Source organism: Myotis nattereri (genome assembly GCF_964212035.1).
Source record: "Myotis nattereri genome assembly, chromosome: 3".
NCBI lineage: Eukaryota > Metazoa > Chordata > Mammalia > Chiroptera > Vespertilionidae > Myotis > Myotis nattereri.
In genome coordinates this window covers 160,306,190-160,328,888 of record NC_138077.1, presented here as the reverse complement: position 1 = coordinate 160,328,888, position 22,699 = coordinate 160,306,190, and the positions used below count along the sequence as shown (strand labels likewise).

The 22,699-nt window shown below is 44.1% G+C and overlaps 1 protein-coding gene across 1 annotated transcript in view; it reads left to right on the top strand.

The window, feature by feature from the left end:
- ST6GALNAC5 (ST6 N-acetylgalactosaminide alpha-2,6-sialyltransferase 5) overlaps positions 1–22,699 on the top strand; it is a 161,604-nt gene that overhangs the window by 118,185 nt on the left and 20,720 nt on the right. The window lies entirely within an intron of this gene.

The window sequence follows — 22,699 nt, the reverse complement described above, 5'->3', positions numbered from 1 at the left end:
TCTCACTTTCAGTATGTGAATGATAAAGTTGGATACAGGTTAAAGTGATAAGGATGAACTTGTATCAGTAATATTCTGATTTGTGCCCTGGATGGTTTGGCTCAGTGGATAGAGCGTCAGCCTGGGGACTGAAGGGTCCCAGGTTCGATTTCAGTCCAAGGCACATGCCCAGATTGTGGGCTTGATCCCCAGTAGGGGGTATGCAGGAGGCAGGTGATCAATGATTCTCTCTCATCACTGATGTTTCTATCTCTCTCTCCCTCTCCCTTTCTCTCTGAAATCAATAAAAATATATTTAATGAAAAAATAATAATATACTGATTTGCCTGACAGGTGTAGCTCAGTGGTTGAGCATCAACCTATGAATCAGGAGGTCATGGTTCAGTTCCCGATCAGGGCACATGCTTGGGTTGTGGGTTTAAACTCCAGTAGGGGGCATGCAAGCTTCTCTCTCATCATTGATGTTCCTATCTCTCTCCACTACCCTGTCCTCTCTGAAATAAATTAAAAGTATATACAAAAATAATAATATACTTATTACATAGGGAAACAATAAGGAAGAGTCCAATGTGAACTGAACACAAATTCAATTTATACAAAGGTGACTGAGGGTTTTAAAGAGAGGGTGAGGGCATAGCAAGGGGAGTGAGCCAGGGCTCAGCAGAATCAGGGAACTGAAAATTTACAAAAATGTAGAGGGGCTGGTGGGTCCATGTGAAACCCACCTGGGCTTGTGAACTGGCACTTACTGAAGTCAGGCCCCTCTCCTCCCACAGAGACTGGGAGACAGGAGCTCTGTGCTCAGCTGTTGGCTGGAACAAACAGGACATCCTTTTGACAGCTTGGAGCTTTCTCAGGAGGTACTGTAAGGGGAGCTAGGGTCATCCTAGGGACGCAGCCTAGAGCCATGGTAGTGCTTGTTCAAGTCTTCGGAGACCAAGGTTCACAGGCTAGTAGAGAGGAAGGCCCAGAGGAGCCTGCCTAGAGTCTGATCAAGGAATCTTTGTCAAGGGCCACCGGAGTCGGACACAGCCTATGCACGGACAAGTGCTATTTAAGCCCTTCTAGCATTGAGAGGCATGGGAAGGAAACAGAGTCTGTGTTGACATAGCGGCAATCAGTCATGGAATCTGGAGCCATGCTGAACTGTGAGGTGACATGGGCCTGGGAGGAAACCCCATAAAGGAAGACCTGAAATCTGGGGCAGGCTCAGCAATCCTTGCAGGGAAGGGGGCAGGAGCCTTCAAAGTTAGAATGTAGGCTTGGCATGATTTTCTGTGCCCAGTGCCCTTCATTATGCTGTGTTTCCACAGCGCAGGCAGAGACGTGGGAGGCTGCGCATGGGCGTCTGGTGGAACTGGGTCGGTGCAGAGACAATTAGAAGAGCCTGAGCTACAAAGCGGGTAGGACAGTTTACAAAAGGGGCGTGAATGTGTGCCATAGGGGGGTGTCCTGTGCTAATGCTGGCTGAATACTGCCCATTCAGGTAAAGGGGTCACTGTCAGGGCGACAGTTCGGAGAAAGCCCGGGTAATGAGCTGCAGCCCAGCCCAGGGCAGTGGAGGAGAGGCTGGCTCGGTTCATGGAGCCCTGAAAGCTTAGGGGCTTCTCAGAAGCATGATTCTGACACCGCACACTGGACTGGGTCAGCTCCCCACCAGGACTCTTCTCATAACACCCTGTGCTGTTTTTTCCTAGCATTTATTACAGTTTGTAATTACATACTTGTGCAATTATTTGATTAACATCTGTCTCCCCTACTACACCGTATGTTGTAGTAGGCAGAAACCATGACTATTTTATTTTCCACTGAATTCCCAGTACCTAACACGGTCCCTGGCAAGGGCTCACACTCAAGAAACACTTGTTGAATGGACGAATAAGTTGATTTATGTTGATGCCCCCAAGCTGTCAGAGCCTCACTTCTGCTACGAACGTGATGGGATGCATGGAAGGTCAAGGACAGAAAGTAGTGTCCTCCCAGGGGCCAGCTGAGAAGGCCATGCCGTGCCCTCAGCTGGCCTCAGGGTCTCAGATGGCAGGCGCATCAGTGTGGATTGGGAGAGCATTTCGCCTCTGAAAGGCCAACGGAGATCTCAGTGACTTAGCCGGATTCTTGGATTTCAGAAAAGGCTTTGACATGTGAGGCACAGAAACTTTCTTCAAAGAAAACAGGGTCAGTAGACTTGCCTGTGGAGAACTGGCTGGGTTATGATCTTTATCAAAAAAGTCCATGGTCCTTACAGTCAGAAGCACGGACCACACAGACAGCTGTTCGGCAGCCTCCAAGCCTGATGTGATGGAGCAAACAAAGACCACCACAGACCCGGAAGCACCAGACCCTGCTGCCCAGAGCAGAGACTCAGAGAAGCTGCCTGCCCCCTGACTCCATCCGCCGTGACCTGCCTTTCTCGCCCAACGCTGGTTGGGTCATCTCCAAGGCCCTCTGCTCGGCCTAACTTCTTCCGCATCGACCCCTGGTCCCCAGCTCTCCCTCTGTGGATTCCGTTTGTCCTAGGCATAAACACTGTAGGCATTTAAGCTGGAAAAGCCCATCAATTCTGAAACCATGCTCTTTTCCTCTCTCTCTCTCTCTCTCTTTCATACACACACACACACAAACACACTCACACCTACCCTGGTCCCCGTCCCACTCCAAGGATACTAAATACGGGCTATTTCATGTGACACAGTCGCTCCTTTGTCTCAAGGAATTAAGGAAATAATGAAACCATTCTGATACCTGGACACCGTTTACTTGTGGTGAGAATTAGCTTTCTCTAGGGACCTGGGATAGTCTTGGTAAAATATGGGTCGTGGACTACACGGATTTTGATCAGGAAATGTAGTTAGGAATGGTCTGGAACATGGGTTGCTCCTAGCCACAGCGAGACCCTTGCGTGGTCTGGAGGCAGGCAGAGACCATGCACTGATTGTGTGGTAGGGGGAGGAATGGGAGGGTCAAAGGGAGGTGATGTAAGGAAGAGCAGAGTGTTAGTTAGAAGAGGCCAAAAGAAGACAGGCAGCCAGTTCACAGCTCTACCCGTTGTGGCAAAGTCACAGGCCCACCCCAAGCCGCCCTCTTGCCTGCTGCCCCTCCCCCCACAGGCAGCCTCCTCTTTTTCCACTGCAGAGCCCCCACCTGCGAAGACCACGTGGCCCAGAGGCCTAACTCGCCTCCCTGTAAATGCAGGTAGGTGAGCTCATTCTATCACAGAGCTTATTTCCACAGGGAGGCCAGCAGTTGTCCAAACTATTGTCAGGAAAGAATATTATCCCCCAGATTTTCTGTGAAGCGACAGCACTGCATCATGGGAAGGGAACTGGGGAGCCAGAAGTTTTCAGCGGAATTCTGGTCCCATGTGGGCACCGGGGCATTGTGTGACGTTGGGCAGGCTCCCTCACCTCCTGGGCTGCTCTTTCTTTCATGTAAATGTCATGCCACCTATGGCTTGTTTGCTGCCAGTTTTGAGGGGGAAAAGCTTCCTGGGAGATGTGATTAAAAAAGAGACTCCCGGCCTCTTGGCCAGGGGACGGACCCTCATGCTCAGACCGCGTGGGCACTTTGGATCAATCAGCCCCAGCGCCTCTGTGTTAATTTCCTCCTCCTTCTCGCCAACCCTGCTGTGTCCGTATAAGGGCACAGCATGGCCGATGGCATTTAAAACTGCTTCCTAAGGGGCACATGCATGCAGCCTGGCTGGGCTGCCTTTGTGTGGAGCTGGGACTGAGCATCTCAGCGGCCTAATTCCAGCCTGGCATGGGCTCACAGAGGTGTCATTATGGGGGTTCAGAAACTAACTTTCGTGACCCTCCAGGGCAGGGGAATAGAGCCCAGGAGCAGCACACTGGCCAGGGCTCTTCAAAGTCAGCAGAGAGGGGACAGCAGGTACCCGCCACTGCACATGTTTTACTGTCCATCCCCTCAGTTTCTGTGTAGCCTCCGTGATGGCAGAGATTCTCTTGTTAGCTCACTCTTGTATCCTTAGCACTCAGCACAGTACCCGGAACATAATAAACTACTAAGAAATAGATTTTGAACCAATGAAAGAATGAATGAAATGGTGCAGAACACAGTCTTGGAGTCTGGCCCTCACCCTACAGGCCACTGGTCAAAATCAAAGCAGGCAAAGTGGTTTGGGTCATCAGCTGCCCAGGAACCCTTGGCCCCAGTGTGAATATCCTCCCAGGTGACAGGAGGAATGGGGAAGAGTAGTGCCGACAAAGAGTGCTTTCCCCTCCTCTCCAAGGGCAGGAAGTCATGAGAGCTGTTGACATAGAAGAGAGCAAAAGGACACCCGCTGCACAATGCTTGGGGGTCCATTCCCAGTTCTATAATGTAATTTAATCCTAAAAAAATATATTTCCTGAACGCTAATTACTTACAATAAAAATAGTAAGTGTTGCTTGGCCAGTGTGGCTCAGTGATTGAGAATCAACCTATGAACCAGGAGGTCACAGTTCAATTCCCAGTCAAGGCACACGCCTGGGTTGCAAGCTGGATCCCCCGTGTGGGGTGCGCAGGAGGCAGCCAATCAATGATTCTCTTTCATCATTGATGTTTCTATCTCTCCTTCTCCTTTCCTCTCTGAAATCAATAAAAAATATATTTAAAAAAATAGTAAGTGTTGTGCTTTACACTGAGGAGGAATTGAAATGGGTTCAGGTTTCTTTACACTTGGACGTGGAGTTTATGACCCAGTCTCAGGGGACCGAGCATTGGGAGCAGGCGTAAAGGTCTACTTCAGGTTCTCCTTCTCCTCTTCCAATGGCTGGAAGCGTGAGCCTAAGTGACCACTTATTGAGCATCTATTGTGTGTCAGATACGAGCTAAGCTCGTGGATAAGACATCATCCCCCAGGGATTTGTGGTGGGGCCAGGGGACCTGACAAGTAACTGGCAGCTGTAAAGAGTTGCGCTAATTCAGGTGAGGGATGACAGAGAACTGACCGGGGTGTTGAGTATAGGAATGGAGAGAAGTGAACAGAGGTGAGAGAAACAGAGGATGAAGGACAACCAAACCGAATGCTTCCTTGGTTGAGGTAGAGGAGAAAAGGGAGGGTTAAGTGTGACTCCCAGGTTTGGGATTTGGGCAGCTGGGTGCGGCTGGGGCCTCCACCCAGGAGAGGAAGAGTGGCAGTCGGGGAGACTGATGATGGGTTCAGTCCCAGATGTGTTGCAAGTGCGGGTCCTATGTGCCATCCAGGAAAAGTCCATTAGGAAGGTGAATAATTTACTACAAAGCACCAGTTAAAGAGTGGGGGAGTTTCACTGTGTGTAATATTTTTAAACACCAGCAATGATCTAGGTAGACATGTCCTCCTGCACTTGAGGACTCATTTACAGTCCTGGCATCCCTCCTCAGTCTGTCTTATTTTAGAAACAAACACATCATCCGTGAGTGCAGCTGAAAATGAGCCGGGCCAGACCAGTGGGGAATACGGTCTGTCAGGCTCTGTACTGCCATGCCTTCCTTCAGTGACCCCTACCCTGGCCTCCTGCACTGGCAGCTTTGAAGGTTACTTAGTCCTTCAAGCCTCAAATTATTTAAACCTCCATAGCCTCTCAAGACAAATCCCGGTATCTCAGACAGCCCCAGGCATGTCCAGGAATAAGCACAAAAGACAAAAGTGTTCACCTCTGCTCAACCTAGCCAGAGCCACTCATTAAGTCTCATGCCTTCAAAGCTGAAACAAAACTTTCTAGTAAAATAGGAGCGGTAGTCCAGTTTGGGGGAGTTTAGAGTTCTCAAAATGCATCGGTAAAAATAAATCAGATATGAAGGGTCACGTGTAGTAGGCTTTCCTCTGTGGGTAACGGAGTTGTGAAAGACCTTTGAGCAGGACTGATAGGAACAGAACTTACTTTAGAAAGAAAGCACAGTTCCTGCATTCTGGCTCCTTCGTTAAATAAGTGGACAAAAAAGGAAGTTTCCTGGATGCCTGCTATAATAATTACAGCTATACTGCCTGCTTCATAAACAGGTCCAAATTACGTATAATGGTTTTTGCTCACATAGTCAAAAAAGTGGGAGTTCCTAGTATCTCTCACTCAAGCAATGATCCAGGGACTTGTTCTCCTTCCACTCTTTGGCTCTGCCATCTCTTCCAAGTTCACCGTACCAAGCATATCAAGGCATTCAAAGGGGAAAGAGAGTGGAGAAGGCACCTGTTTCTTAAATTCTCCAATGACCTCCGTTTCAATTCCATTGGGAGACACAGGGTTCCCCCTAGAAGCCTGGGGATGAGAAATGTAGTCCCTGCTTGGGCAGTCACTTCCATCTATGACTATACTATGGAAGGGAAGCAAGAATTTTGGTGAAAAGTCTATTAACACCTGAGTGAGGGAAGAAAAGCTTATTTACTCTTCAGCAATAACTTCTCAAAGTAGTCTAGCACCTCATTTTGAAACATGGTTGAGGAATGAATTTTATGAGCAAATGAGGCTTAAAATAACATAAAAGCAAGGTTCCTTTTGGCACCAACTCGTATTTGTCTAAGTTATTTTTTGAAGGTTCCAAATTGATTTTATACTTCCCCACCTAAGTGAACAGAGCTTAAGTTAATTTAAGCTTTTCTTGATGACTTAGAATCTCCATTATGCATGTCACTTATCATAATGCAGTGTGTTGTATACCGATGGCTTTAGAGAGGTGTAGAAGTGTTTGTTCCTGCACTGAATGCCTCCAGAATTCTGGGCTGTTCTGCAAAGTTTCTTCTTTAACTGTCTGGCCGCCTAAGAATTTTCACAGTCACTGTGTCATCTCGATGCCTCTAATTTTTGTTTTCTAATGTTTTCTGTTTTCCTGCCATTTTTGTTTTCTATGACTGCCTCCCCTCCATAGACTTTCTTTTTTTCCCCTTGACTCTTTAATTGACTTTTCTTTCCAGTCCTTCCTCTTCAACTCTGTTTTGCCTGTTAAGGCAAAAGAGCATGCACACACTTGGGAGTGGGATTAACTTAGGTGCCAACACGGGGTGTCTCTATGACCTTGAGCAACTTAACCTCCAATCTCTGTTTCCTCAAATATGAACCAACGTTATAATATAGACCTTATTGGTTTACCTTAGGGTTAATTCAGATAATTATATTAATAATATAAAACTTTTCTCTGTAAAAATTGGTAGCCATTATTATTGTCATTTTAGCACTTATAAAACCTGATTTTCATGGGCACCCTCAACAGAAATAAGAACAACCCCCAGGACTCCAGGGAGTGAAAATTCAGGAACAGATGGAAGAAGAGTCAGAATATAGGAGACATTTCCACAGAGTGGATGACTGTAGCCATGAATCAGGATTCCTGAAAGTCTGCAAGGAGTTATAGATCTACTAATGTGGTTGAGTGTGATCTAAAGAAAAATCTATAATAATAAAATCATAATATGCTAATTAGACTGGACAGTAGGAAGAAGCCGGGTCCCATGTGCTAGAGGGAAGCCAATGCCGGCAGCCGGAGGGAAGGAAGGCCTACTCTTGCACGAATTTCGTGCATTTGGGCCTCTAGTCTAATATAAATGAATGAAGCCAAAAAGAGGAATAGCAAGAAAAAAAGTAAAGTGGGTAAAAGTCTTCCAAGTTTCTAAAAATAACAACAAACACCTTTATAAACAATGAAACTATCAATTCTTTCTGCCTTCATCCACTCCCAGACTTCCTGAAGGAACTAGGACGCCTGTTGCTAGGAAGCAGCTTCCTTGTATCCCTGCCTGTTCAGGTATAGTCAGAGAAGTGAAGGCAGCTGTATACTGGGCAGCCTGCCCAAGAGGTTACATGACACAGACAGTAGGTCCTTAATAACTATGTGTGGAGAAAATGAAATGGGAAAAGAAGAAAAAAGGTGATTTTTTTTACTAATACAAGGAAAGTCATTCTAGGGCCCAGAGGAGGCATCATGTTTAGCAAATGAAAGCAGATGGCAAAGTACCTCCCTACTACATCACAGCTAATGTCCATCGATGGTCAGCAAATGAGTAGACTGTGCTTGCATCCATAATCCTGTTCCTAGCCTCGTGCTCTATTTATTTAGCTAATGGCTGCCTCACTGGTAGCTCATCACGATGGTGTTTACTGAGCTTGGCAAAGTGAAAAATTATGATTTTGTTTACTCATGTGCTTCCAGCTGGGATGCTGAGCTGTTATCTGGGCTTCTGAGGACCAGTCCTATATTCTCAGAGCCCCTAAAGTAGGCAGCTCAGTAAACAAACCATCAGCTTGAACCCAAGTGTCAACACTGACACAGTCTGGTTACTTGCTCCTTGGCAGTAGTCAGTCTCCACAACCTCAGATAATGACTCATTTGGGAAACTTTTTTATGCTTAGATAATAAAGTAAGTAGAAGTAAGTTTCAGTGTGTTCAGTTTAGTTTGTACTACTCAGTCTTCTGTGAGAAAATGAGTATTTCTCCCAAATCAAATATTCTCTTTTGAATGAGTTTGTTTCTTGGTCTACACTTGGGCATGGCAAATGGAAATGGAATCCCAAACAGAAAGCCTGGGAGAGAGGCTATGGTTCTGAACTAGTTACCTATGCAGCAAATAATTAGCAAACACTTCTTATATGTTAGATCCCAGGGATATTGTGGTGACCTGTGTTTGGTGACCCAACAGAGACACGAATCCAGTTCTTAAGAACCTTGCCATTTTGTGGGGAAGAGAGACATTGAATCAGTAATTGCAGATGTGATAAAATCATAAAGGGAGAAACAGGATACTAAGCTAGCCTGGGAGATTAGGGAAGGCTCTCTGAGGAAATGATGCTTTGAATGAGTGATGAAGCCATGTGGAGCTGCAGAGTCCAGCGAAGTCAGTGTTACTGAGTGTGGAGAGCCATAAGAGGGTGGCCGATTCAGGGCTTGGCAAGCTATCAGGAACTGGTAAGCCCCTGGAAGGACCTCATTCTCAAAACAGCAGGAGGCCATTTAGGGATAATAAGCAAAAGCATGTCCTAATTAGATGTACATTTTAGAGAGACCATTCTACCTGGTGTGGAGAATAGATAGAAGTAGATGTAAGAGACAATGGAATACTACGCCGCTATAAAAAAGACGGAATTTTTACCATTTGTAACAGTATGAATGGAACTGGAGAGCATTATGCTAAGCGAAATAAGCCAGTCAGAGAAAGATAAATATCACATGATCTCACTCATATATGGATAAAATGATCAACATAATTTGATGAACACAAATAGCTCCAGAGACAAACAGTAAGGGAGTGGGGGCGGTTAGAGAGCAAACACAGGACTTGTATGCATGCATATTAGCATAACCAATGGACACAGACACTGGGGTGGTGAGGGCTTGCCTGGGGTGGGAATGGCTGGGGGCAGGGCGTCAATTGGGGGTAAAGGAGACATATGTAAAACTTTAGACAATAAAATAAATGAATAAATAAATAAAAATAAGTAGATGTAAGAGGACTGCCTAGGAGGCATGGCAGTGACTGGGTGCCGATGTCGGGTTGAACCAGGGGTGGGTCGGGGGGAGCAAAGTACAGATAGATAAAAATGAGCAAATTCAAGAGAGAGAGGCTCTGTGAGTGGTTGGACATGAGGGGTAACACTTTATTCAGAAAGGTTCTTCTAGTATCTGTAATAAGCTATGATAGTCATAATAGCTACTCCTTACTACGTGTCCATCATGGCCATTTTACAGCTGAGAAGACTGAGGCTGAGAGTAAGAAAGTACCAACCAACAGATAACTGAACTGAGATCTGAACCCAAGTCTGACTCCCAAGACAGTCTTTTTGCCACCTTAACCCTACAAATGTAATGTTCAATTCCATGTTTTTCTCATTTGCTCAACTGAAATCTTTGCTTCCATTCCCCACCTCACCCCCCATTTAATTCAGCTATATGTGGAACTTCTACACTCTCATCATTCTCTTGCCTTTGGCCATAATTTTTAGTTATCTTTCCAGATGTGGGCCATGCTGTGTTTATCTTAGGGCCTTTTCAAATGTGGCAGAAGCCGAAGAAGACAGCTTTGTGGAATTAGGCCTGTCTGGCAGCATTAGATATCACCTCGCTCTAATGAAAATGCATCTTTTTGTTTGTTTTAATGAGCGCAGGAGGCCTTTACATCTAATCTCCTCCTGGAGGAGGTAATTGCATGTAAGTGACCTTTGAAGGAAATCACCACAGGGAGTTATTGGAAAGGCTGTGAGGTGAGCCGGTGTGTAACATCAACCGTTGCACTAGCATCGCAGAGAAGAAACGGGCTCTGGAAACAGGTTTGTCTCACTGACAACTCATCCACGCCTGTTTTGGACAAAGAAAAATTACCTGCTTCTTGCCGAGAAAGTAAAGCAGTGAGGTATTAAGAGATTTCTTTATCTCTGGGGCACTGGTATATGTCATGGGTATATCATGATCCCTGCCCCACGGCACTCATGTTTTAGTGGTTAGGAGAGATAGGAAGAAAGAAAGAAAGAAAGAAAGAAAGAAAGAAAGAAAGAAAGAAAGAAAGAAAGAAAGAAAGAAAAGGAGGAAGGAAGGAAGGAAGGAAGGAAGGAAGGAAGGAAGGAAGGAAGGAAGGAAAATCATTAGAGGTCATGGTGTGAAGAAAACAAACAGGATCATGACAGATGATTAATTTGTGCCTCCACATCCTTACCTGGTAAATTAAGGGAAATGGTAGAACCTGTCTCTCAAAGCTATTTTCAGGATTAAGTTAGATGAGGCATGCATGGTACTTAGAACAGTGCCTGGCACATTAGTTGAACATTTTGTCAGTATTACTAGTGGTTAATATCTTTGTGGTATGATAGGTGGGGAAGGCCCATTTCAATTAGGGCAGTCATGGAGGGCCTCCTGGAGGAGAAGGCTTTTAATCTGTAACCTGAGAGATGAGAAGGGGCCAAGCATGTGAATAACTGGGGTAGCAAAGGCCAGAGACAAAAGAAGGAGCAGGGGCAGAACGGAGATTGGTGGTTAATGGGGCTAGAGAATGGAGAGTAGAAAGAGTTGAGGGGCATGAGGCAGGCAAGGCTCCAACCAGGTAAAGAATAGGATTTTATTCTTCAAGCAGGATAGGGGAATGGCATGCTTCCTGCTTTGAAATCTCACTCTGGCAGCTGTGCAGCGACTGAACTGTAAGGGTGAAAGCCAAGAGACCAGGAAGCAGCATCGGTGGGTGGAGATGCTGGTGGGAGGGTGGGTGGCAGTGTATTCGTTTCCCAGAGCTGCCAGAACAAATTACCACAAGCCGGGTGTCTTAAAACAACAGAAATGTATTCTTTTACAATTCTGGAGGCCAGGGATCTGAAATTGAGGTTTTGGCAGGGACGTGCTCTGTCTGAAAGCTCTAAAGGGAGAATTCTACCTTACATCTTCCAGCTTCTGGTGGTTGCTGGCAGTCCTCAGCGCTCCTTGGCCAGCAGCACATCACTCCAATCCCTGGCTCCGTCACCCATGGTCTCTCCCCGGTGGCACTGTGTCTCTGAGTCTCCTTCTATACGGATGCCAGTGATGGATTTAGGGCCCATGTTGATCCAATATGACCTCATCTTGATTTACATTGTAATTACATCTGCAAAAAGCCTTTCTCCAAATAAGGTCATATGCGTAGGTGCTTAGGTTTAGGACTTCAACATTTCTTTTGAAGGGAGAACACGATTTAACCCATAATGAGCAGGAAGTTACTGACTAGCCACAACTCCGAGGGGTTGTATTGGCTGGAGAGAAGCCGCCCACTATAGCTCAACTTCTGGGGCAAGAATAGCCCCCAGCCATGCACAGAGGCATTCAGCGTCTTCCTTCTCATAGGGTGTTGAAATGCTATACAGCTTATTCCAAATAAGCTTATTCCGAATAAGCAGGCCAGTGGTGCAGAGGCAGGCAGCCTGCTGAGTGTGGTTTGTCAAGTAGGGATGTTTCTTCTTATTTATCTGTCTTTACTGTAACACTTCCATTTGTAGGTTCCATCTTAAAGGCACTATTAATCCATGATTCCCCTTTGGTGAGTCCCCAGTGACTTTGAACAGTCCATGGACATAGTGGATTTTCTTAGGGATCTACAAGTGAGGAAATCTTGGCTTATCCCAGGTGCTTCCCTTAGCATGTGACCTTGAGCAAATCGCATAACCTCCCTGAGTTTCAGCTTCTTCCATTGTAAAATGGGGGTACTGGCCTGGTCCAGGGGTTCTCAGCCTAGAGGATGCATCTGAATCACCATTAGGACTTGTTAAAACCCAGATTGCTGAGACCCACCTCAGAACATTGGATTCAGAAGGTCTAGGGTGGGGCCTGAGGATTTGCATTTCTAGCAAGTTCCTAGACTTCCTTGTTGCTGCTGATCTGGGAACCATAGCGTTAGAATTTATTGGCAGAGATCATCTCTGAGATTTCTGCCAGTAATGCTATTCTGTAATTCCAAGAAACTCATTTCAATATAATCAGCTAGGTTAAGTGAATCTTCTAAATTCAGCTATCAAAATCTGTTTCTTTCCCAATTTTATTGCCATATAATTGACAGGTAAAATTGTATATATTTAAAGTGAATAATGTGATGATTTGATATACATACACATTGTGAAATGATCACCATGATCAAGTTAATTAACATATTTATCCCTCATATTATTACTGTGTGTGTGTGTGTGTGTGTGTGTGTGTGTGGTGAGAATGTTCAAGATCTACTCTCTTAGCAAATTTCAAGTAACTATAGTCACCATTTTGTATATTAGATCCCCAAAACTTATTTATCTTATAAATGAATGTTTGGACGCTTTGACCAACATCTTCCTATTTTGCTTACCCCTGGCCCTGGCAACCACCATTATACTCTCTTTCCATGAGTTTGACCTTTTAAAATAAATTTTTTAGATTTTGTAAAGTCACATAGATAATACAGTATTTGTCTTTCTCTATCTGGCTTATTTCACTTAGCATAATATCCTCCAGGTTCATCCAGGTTGTCATAAAATGCAGAATTTCCTTATTTTTTTATGGCTGAATGCTATTTAATTGCATATATGTGGCACATTTTCATTATCCATTCATCCATAAATGAGCACTTAGATTGTTTCTGTATCTTGGCTATTATGGGAAATGCTGCAATGATCATGGGAATGAAGATATCGCTCCAAAATTCTGATTTTATTTCCTTCAGATATATATTCAGAAGTGGGATTGCTGGGTCATGTGGTAAATCAGTTTTATAAAATATGACTTAAAAATATGACTCAGCCATTGCTCACCTTATTTTACTTTGGATTTACCTCTCCTGACAAGTGTGTTGATTAAGTGGCTCCTCTTTTTCTCTATTCTCCTTAGACCATCCACCCTCCTCCAGCTACTGGGATCTGCACCTATAAGATACTGCAGAAATCAGCAGAATGTTGACCCAGAGTTCAACAGAAGCACTTACACTTGGTGTGAATTATTTAGGGCAGAGATGGGATTGTAATAGATGGAATTAGAAACTTGAAAACTAATGGCATAGATAAGCCCAGGAAAAGATACTCCACATCATTAGTCATTAGGAAAATGCAAGTCAGAAGCACAATGAGAACTTCCTTTCACCCATTAGAATGGTTATAATAAAATAGAGAGACAATAATGTGTTGATGAGCCTGTAGAGAAATTGGAACCCTTATTTATACAGTGCAGGTGGGAGTGTAAAATGGTGTAGCCACGTTGGAAAGCCATTTGGCAATTTCCCTAAATGTTAAACATAGAGTTGTCATATGTGACCCAATAATTCCACTTCTAGGTGTGCTAAGTGGAAAAAGCCAGACCCAAAAGACTATATGATTCTGTTTATGTAAAATGTTCAGAAAAGGCCAATCTGTAGAGGAAACAAGTATATTAGTTGTTGCCAATGGCTGGGCATGGGAATAGATAATGAATATATATGGGCATGAGGTTTATTTCCAGGATGATAGAAATGTTCTAGAATTAGATTGTGGTAATGGCTGCACAATTCTGTAAATTAGTAAAAAGGATTGAATTTATGTTGTATATATCAACAAAGTTATTTAAAAGACACTTGGAAAATAGAATGCAATTAAATAAATAAAAAGAAAGCGAATGTGGTTTCCTGGGCCTCTCTGTGAAGGTCACCTGGTGCTGAAGGTGGTAATGACATATGCAGGAGGTTCCCTTAGGAAACATCAACCTAGTTACCCAGACAGAAAATATCAGACACTGGTTACTAGCAGACAGTGATACTTAAATACAATGAGCACATCTCTGCCATATTCTTCATGTGCTAAGCACTGTGGTAGGTTCTACATACCTTTTCTTTTTCCCCCCAGTTGTTTGCCCTTTACTTTTATTGTTAACACCATTTCCCCCACCACCTTTGCCCACCTGAACCCAACCCCAGTCCGCTCTTCCCTCTGGCCATCACCACACTGTTGCCTGTATCTGTGGGTTATGCATATATGCTCTTTAAGTAATCCCTTCACCTTTATCCAGTCCCCCCTCTAGCCTCCCCTCTGACACCTATCAGTCTGGTCCATATGCCCATGCCTCTGTTTCTATTTTGTTCGTTAGTTTATTTTGTTGATCAGATTCCACATGTAAGTGAGATTCTATGGTATTTCTCTTTCTCTGACTGGGTTATTTCACTTAGCCTAATAATCTTCAGGTTTATCCATGCTATAGCAAAAGGTAAGAGATCCTCCTTTTTTATTGCTGCATAGTATTCCATTGTGTAAATGTACCACAGCTTTTTTTTATCCACTACTGATGGGCACTTGGGCTGTTTCCAGATTTTAGCTATTGTGTAAACAATGCTACTATGAACATAGGGGTGCACATATTCTTTTGAATTGATGTTTCCGGATTCTCAAAATACATGCCTTTCCATTCATCCATTTATTCAAAAATATTTGTTGAAGTTCTTTGTGCTAGGCACTGTTCCGGTGTTGAAGATACAGTGTGGCTAAGAAAGGCTCTTTCACGGACCTTCCATTCCAGTAAAGGAGAAAGACAGTACTAGTGAACATTAAACACACAAGCCATCATTAAGAGTATTTAGGTGGTGATACATGAGTTTAACAAAATACATCTGGATAATGGAGAGAAGGGCAGGAGATAGAAAAGGGGGCAGTATGGATTAAAGGGTCGGGGAGGCCTACCTGGGAACACTTGAATGTGAAGGAGCAGTCATGCAAAGATAAGGAGAAGAGTGACCTGGGGAGGGGCAGGGGGAATAGCTAATCTAGTTCACATCCGACAGCAGGCAATGGAGAAATGGAGAATTCTGTACAAGGTGATGCTGGAGAGAGAGACAGGATGGAAACTGCATGTCTTAGAGTCTGGTTTCTCATTCCCAGTGCAATAAGAAGCCATTGGGGGATTTAAGCAGTTGAGTGACATCATCAGATTTATATATTAAAGGGCACCCCAGGGGCTTCATGGAGACAAAAGGAATGAGGAAAGTAGTGTTAAGGGTTTTCAGCGAGAGCCTAAAGGGAGATTGTGGTGGCTTAGATGAAGCTGGTGGCACCATGGATGCTAAGAAGGGGCAGGATGTGGGATGTATGTAGGAGAATAGATCCAACAGGATTGGATGACTTGTAGCGGGTAGAGAAAGAGAGGTATTAAGGATGGTCCTTGAATTCTGTCTTGAGCAACTGGGTGGAAGGAATGCCATTAAATTACATGGTAAACCTTCCCTTTGAGGTGGGCTTGATGATATTTAAATTACAAATGAAGAAATGGGGGCTCAGAAAAGCTAAGCCACTTGGCCCAAAATTATCCACCTAAGGAGTAGAAGAAGCAGGTTCAAAGCCAGTAATTCCAAATGCTAGATTTTAAACACTGCTCAGTACTGCCTCCTGCTCATGGAGCCCTTCGTCCTTAGCCAGCTGGTAGATGGAAATCATGGAGGTGGCATTGCATGGAGAGCGGAGGACATCTTGACAGTGAAGGCTGGTGGGTGGGCTTGTCATTGAATAAGAGGAAAAGGAACAGCTTAGAAGGGTAACATTTTCCTAGTGAATCACATTACATAATCAAAGTGGCTTATACCCAGTGTCAGGCTGAACCGAGATTGACAGCTAATAAAAGCCCAGTAATTACAGGAAAACATCAGATTGGAAAGTACAGAGATTCTCAAAACACCTGAAGCCATTTCATACGTCTTATGTTTGCTCCAGACCAACAGGCAGCTCCCAGAGCAAGACTGGTCTCATTACTGAGCTAATGGACATTGTGCTCCGAGGTACCCTTTCCCTCTGCCACATAAATCAGAATTTTGAAAAGTGAAGCCCGAGATTGCCGTGTCGCAAATGTTTGCAAGGACGTCACCGGGTGTTTTAGGTGTCGGTGAAATTTGACTTGGCCTGGTCTGTTCTGTTAGGAAAAGCTCCAGAGGCCCCGGCTGGGTCCCAGGGAGAAGTCTGTCTGCTCTTGCTCTCGGGCTGTGACAGATTCCCCGCGTGTGCTTTGTCAGGCAGGGATTGCTCCTGTCCCCACGGCCCACAGGAATAAGTTGTGATGAAAGTTGTCATGCTCCCCTATTCCCTGGATATTTGGGGGGGGGGTCGTGGAGAGGAGTGGGAGGGTGGAAGAAGAGTCTCATTCACACCTTTTAAATCATTCACAAGCCCCCACTAAGTTACAGGCACTGTCCCAGGTACCAGGATAACGACAAATGCTTACACGTTATCATAAAGCAAAAGTGACAGCAGAAGTAAAGTGGTAAGCTTTGTGTTTGCATGTGTGCGTGTGTGTGCGCGTGTGTGTATGTGCACGCGTGTGCGTGCGTGTGTGTGTGAGCATATCCATGCATTCTCTCTGGAGAGCCAGCCTGCCTGCCTCCTGCAGGCTCCTGTCCCGCCGGCTCTGGGGTCTGGCCTGCAGCTCCGAGATCAGTGGGCTGGAGGGCGGTTACTCCTCTGTGTGCTGTAGATTTTCCCGGGCATTTTTCACCTCACAACAGCTCTAATGACCTTGGCATCGAGCTCTTACTGGGGATTAATAACAGGCTGGGCCTAATGGCCCTCACTGTGTCCTGGACCATTTTCTCAGCCAGCCATTAATTCCAAGCAGTTCCCTGGGCTCTGGCCATTACGGCTCCCTGGGCCTAGTGGCTGACCTGAGGCAAATGGCAGGAGCCTTCTTCTATCCAGAGACGCCCACAGTGACTCCCCCTTCTCCTCTCCATGGCATTAACACGAAGGGCTGGGTCTGTGGGCAAGTTATTGGTGAGGGCACCGCATTATGTCTTCATTTTATGTCTCAGGAGATAGGTTTTCTCAGAGGACAGAGAAGGCAGGAGGTTGGGTTTCGCTCACTATTTATTGATCCATCTATCTATTCAATATTAACAGGGTGATTTTTGTGGGTCAGATACCAAGATTAAAGTGACTTAATATGGGTTCCCATGTTTTCTACCAAAGGATGGAACACCTCACCAAATGGGTGTTTAAGGGCAATGTCACCAGGAATCAGGGAGGCTGGCTGCTGTGAGGAGGAGTCAGAGAGGAGGCCTTGATGGGCAGTGAGTTTGCTGGGTGCCTCCTCGTTGGAGTTTTATCTCCTTATTATAAGGACCTAGGCTGCCTAGCGGAGCCCAAAGCTCACGTTCCCACACTCCGCCAAGTGATGCAAGCGAGCACATGAATGCTCGAGGGGAGAACATGCAAAAACTGCAAGGAATCTTAACTCACCAAATCACGAGTAGTTCCACCCATATCATTAAGACGCTAAGGATTATAAAGGTACTGAGACGAGCAGGACCGTGGCTCTCTCAGAGGACTGCGTCACACCCCAAGAAACGGTCACACCGTATAATTTGTAATCATTCTGCCTCTCAAGACATCATTAGTCCCTCCAAATGCAGAAAACAGACTTCATTTCCTCCTTTGGAAGTGATTCAGCCTTTGGCACATGCTCTTGTCAGCCGCAGGAAGTGTAACATTATGTTTAGCGCCGTTATTGTCATTTTATTGGCACCACTTACCAAAAAACACTTAAGGCATAATTCAGACTTCACCTTTTATTTTCTGCATTGTTTGGTGCATCGGCACAACTCAGAGAGTGGGTATTGGTGTCCAAGGTAATCAATACCTCGAAGCTAAGGCACTGGGCAGGAATCATGAGGGAGGGCTTTCTGGGAGTGGGTGGACCCCAGTGTGTTTGTGATGCCCACTAATCACAGAGGGTCGGTGTCGCACAGGCAGGAGCCTTGGTCTTCTCTGAAAGGGGCCTAAGCTGAACTCACATGGGCGGAGGATAAAGAAAGAGAGAGAAGGCCTTGGAATCTCTATAAGGTGACAGGGATTTCACTTGCCAACCAGCCTGTGATCTGAGAGTTTCAGCAGAATAGTTAATCATGGGAGAAAGAGATGCTGGGACTCTTCTTCGGATTGTTTTCTCCTATAAAATCAGCACAGTGTCTTGAAATTATAAATCACACTGGAAAATTCAGGATGATAATTCTAGGTGAGTCTGATGAGAAAAAGCAGGTTCCAATGCCCTTCAGGTCCAGTGGAATGAAATCTTACAAAGTGACATTATTAAGCAAATCTACTAAGTTACATAGCACCTCAGGGGTGTATTAAGTGCTAGGAAAATTTATTTTAAGTGAATGAACAAATGACGGTCATTTGGTCACAAGTATCTAGTTGGTCCACTTTTTGTTTTACAGGTGAGAAGGTCAAGTGCTTGATTTCTGATAAAGTCTGCTTTAGACCCTGGGTTTTCTGTACCTAATCATCAATGAGTTGCCTGCTATTTACAGATGCCCCTATCATCTTTGTAGGATCTTTTGAGTGGGCTTCTCTATGAGTAGAGGTTTCTTGAGATGCAGGACTTTCAATGCTAAAACCCAAACAACCTCTAACAAACCAGTTGAGTTGATCATCTTAAGCATCAGAGTCTGTCCTGGGGATCTGTCCTGCTCCACCATCAAACCTCCATCAGCCCTTGGCAGCCAGGCTTCAGCCTCTACTTCCTCATATCCAACCATAATCAGACTCTGCTACCTCTGTTCAACTGAGACTATTTTGGTCAAGGCCACCAAATCCAAAGAACACTTTCCAAGTTTGGTTTCACTTGTCCTGTCAAGTTTTATGACATCATTGAGCACGCCCTCTTTTTAAAAATTAACTCATCTGCACAGAGAAGGCTGACCCCTGCACCCACACATGGAGGTTGAATAGCATTTCTTGAACAATGAATGGGTTAACAATGAGATCCAGGAAAAAAAAAACAAAAATTAACTGGAGACAAATGAAAATGAACACACAACAACCCATAATCTGTGGGACACAGTGAAAGCAGTCCTGAGAAGGAAGTTCTTAGCATTACAGGGCTACCTCAAGAAGCAAGAAAACTATCCAATAAACAATATAGCCCCAAACCTAAAAGAACTAGAAAAAGAACAACAAACAAAGCCCAGTGTAAGTAGAAGGAAGAAATGAAAAGGATCAGAGTGGAAATAAATGTCATAGAGACTAAAAAACAATACAAAAGATCAATGAAACCAAGAACTGGTTCTTTGAAAAGATAAACAAGATTGACAAACCTTTAACCAGATGCACCAAGAAAAAAGAGAGGGGACTCAAATAAATAAAATCAGAAATGAAAGAAAAGAAATAACAACTGACACCACAGAAATAAAAAGGAATGTAAGAAAATACTATGAACAATTATATGCCAACAAATTGGGCAACCTGGGTGAAATGGACAAATTCCTAAAAACATCCAATCTTCCAAAAGTGAATCAGGAAGAATCAGAAAATCAGAATAGACCGATTGCACTAATGAAATTGAAGCAGTAATAAAAAAAATCTCCCAGCAAACAAAAGTCCTAAATCAGATGTATTTACAGGTGAATTTTACCAAATATTCTAAGAATTAACACCTATCCTTTTCAAACAATTCCAAAAAATTAAAGAGCAGGGACGACTGCCAAGCTCATTTTAAAGGGCCAGCATTATCCTAATTCCAAAACTAGATAAAGATACTACACAGAAAGAAAATTTTAGGCCAATCTGATGAACATGGGTGCTAAAATCCTCAACAAAATATTAACAAATCAAATCCAGCAATACACTGAAAAGATCAAACACCATGATCAAATGGGATTTACTCTGGGAATATAAAGTTGGTACCATGTTTGCAAGTTAATAAACATGATATATCACAAATAAAATTAAGGATGAAAGTCACATGATCATATCAGTAGGTGCAGAAAAAGCATTTGTTAAAATCCAGCACCCATTTATGATAAAAACTCTCAGCAAAGTTATAACTTAACATAATAAAAGCCATGTATAACAAACCCACAGTCAACATCATACTCAGAGAGCAAAAAATAAGTGTTTCCCTTAAGATCAGGAACAAGACAAGAATGTCTGCTTTCACCACTCTTATTCAACACTAGAGGCCTAGTGCACAAATTCGTGCATGGGTGGGGTCCCTCAGCCTGGCCGGCAATCGAGGCCTATCAGGAGGGCCGGCAGTCTGGAGGGAGGTTGGCCAGTCACAGGAGGTTGGCTGTGGGAGTGCACTGACCACCAGGGGGCAGCTCCTGCGTTGAGCGTCTGCCCCCTGGTGGTCAGTGCACATCATAGCGACTGGTCGTTCCGGTCATTCTGGTTGTTCGGTCCTAACGGTCACTTAGGTTTTATATATATATATATATATATATATATATATATATATATAGAGAGAGAGAGAGAGAGAGAGAGAGAGAGAGAGAGAGAGAGAGAGAGATTGTACCGAAAGCTCTTGCCACAGCAATCAGGCAAGAAGAAATAAAATGCATCCAAATTAGAAAGGAGATAGTAAAACTGTCATTATTTGCACATGGCATAACACTGTATATAGTAAATCCTCAGGACTCCACCAAAAAACAACTAGGACTGGTAAATGAATTTGGTAAAATAGCAGGATACAAAATTAATATGCAGAAATCAATGGCATTTTAATACACTAATAATGAACTATTAGAAAGAGAAATTAAGAAAACAATCCCATTTATCTTTGCAAATATAAATAATGTACCTAGGAATAATTTACCAAGGAGGTAAAAGACCTGTAGTAAAAAAAACAAACAAAAAAAAAAAAAACATAGGAAACTGAAGAAAGAAATTGAGAAAGATACAAACAAGCGGGAGCATGTACTGTGTTCTTGGATAGGAAGAATTAACATTATTAAAATACCCATACTACCCAGAGAAATCTATAGATTCAATGTAATTCCTATTAAAATACCCGTAGCATATCTCACAGATCTAGAACTAATATTCCAAAAATTAGCAAAGCCTGGAGCCCGGGGTCAGTGCTAGCTCTCTTTCCCTCTTGCCTGGTGCTCTCTGTCACCAATTTAAAAGAGAAAGGTAAGAATGAAAATGCTGATGAGTTAACAGCAGAAGGAATATGTCCTGGCGTGAGAGTGAGGAGATGGGAGATGGGCAGCCTTCGGGGACAGAAAAGTGACCTCCTGGTGCCGCTGGAGGGTTAAAGCCACTTTACAGGCAAGGATACCAGACTCAGAGATGTTAAGAAATTTGCCCAAAGATGCAGAACTAGCAAGTAATGGAGTCACACTTTCAAACCCAGTTATTTCTGGATCCAAAGTTACCCCCAAATTGAAGAACAGACTATACCACAAATAGCTGTGACACTAGCTTTAATGCTCTTAATTCACCTTATTGAAGGTTAAGTGTTGATCGATATTCTTGGATGCTGTACAAGTATGTTTATCCAAAAGAAACATCTAAGCATAGCCTGGGGAAAGACATGCAAAGTGTAATTCCTGAGATGCTATAGCTTTGGAATGACATTTTGTCCCGTTTTAAGGGTAGAGGGAGAGAAATTGAGTTGGTCCATCTTAAAAAATGTAGAGAGCCTGGAGCTCAGAGTCACAGACCTCACCCAGTGAACACAGGTGTGCCCCGTGGAAGCCCTGGCCATGTAGTGCCCAACAGCGACAGCTGCAATGGCGATGCTCATTTCAACCCCCCGAACCAATGATTTGCTTTCTGAACAACCTGTGTGCTAACACATTAAGCGTTCCCCTGTTCGTGTTTAATGAGAAACATCTCTCAGTTGCTGTTGGAAGATAATGTAATTAGGGCCTGAGGCCCAGGCCAGTGAGTGCACAAGAAAATGACAATCAAGAAGGTTTAGAAGGAAAGTTGCATCGTTCGATTTTCCTGGGGGCCTCAGCCCTTCTTCCCTGTTAGCTTTGAACAGGATGCACTGACTCCCTGTACAGTCTCAGGACATCGGATCCAATTTAGTGCAGCATAGAGTTAGACTTGCCTTTACCCTGGGAGTTTCCTGAGCCATAGTTCTGTCCTCAGAACCAGAGCACCTGAGGTCAGCCACCTCACTGCGAGGGGCTCACAGGATGGGCCCAGCCTGGTCTTCTCCGCCTATGAGCCGTGGGACTTTGGCAAACCACTAATCACAAGTCTCCGTTTTTTTTTCATCTTTAACCGAGGATAGTTAATGTCCCCATGTTACCTTGATATCATTAAAATACAGTATTAGATTGAGCCATTTGGAATAGCCACTGTTTGACCTGTAAAAATAGCAACTGCAGGGGGTTGAGCCTGATCCTTACCATAGGACCTGGTACAGTGATCATTCATAAATTGTAGCTGCTATTGGGATTATCAGCCCAAATAGAGCACATTGCAGGCACTCAGAAAGTCAGTACTAATCACTTTGGATTGATAATTGACACATGGCAGAATCTCTAATACACATTTATCATTCACTTGACGTC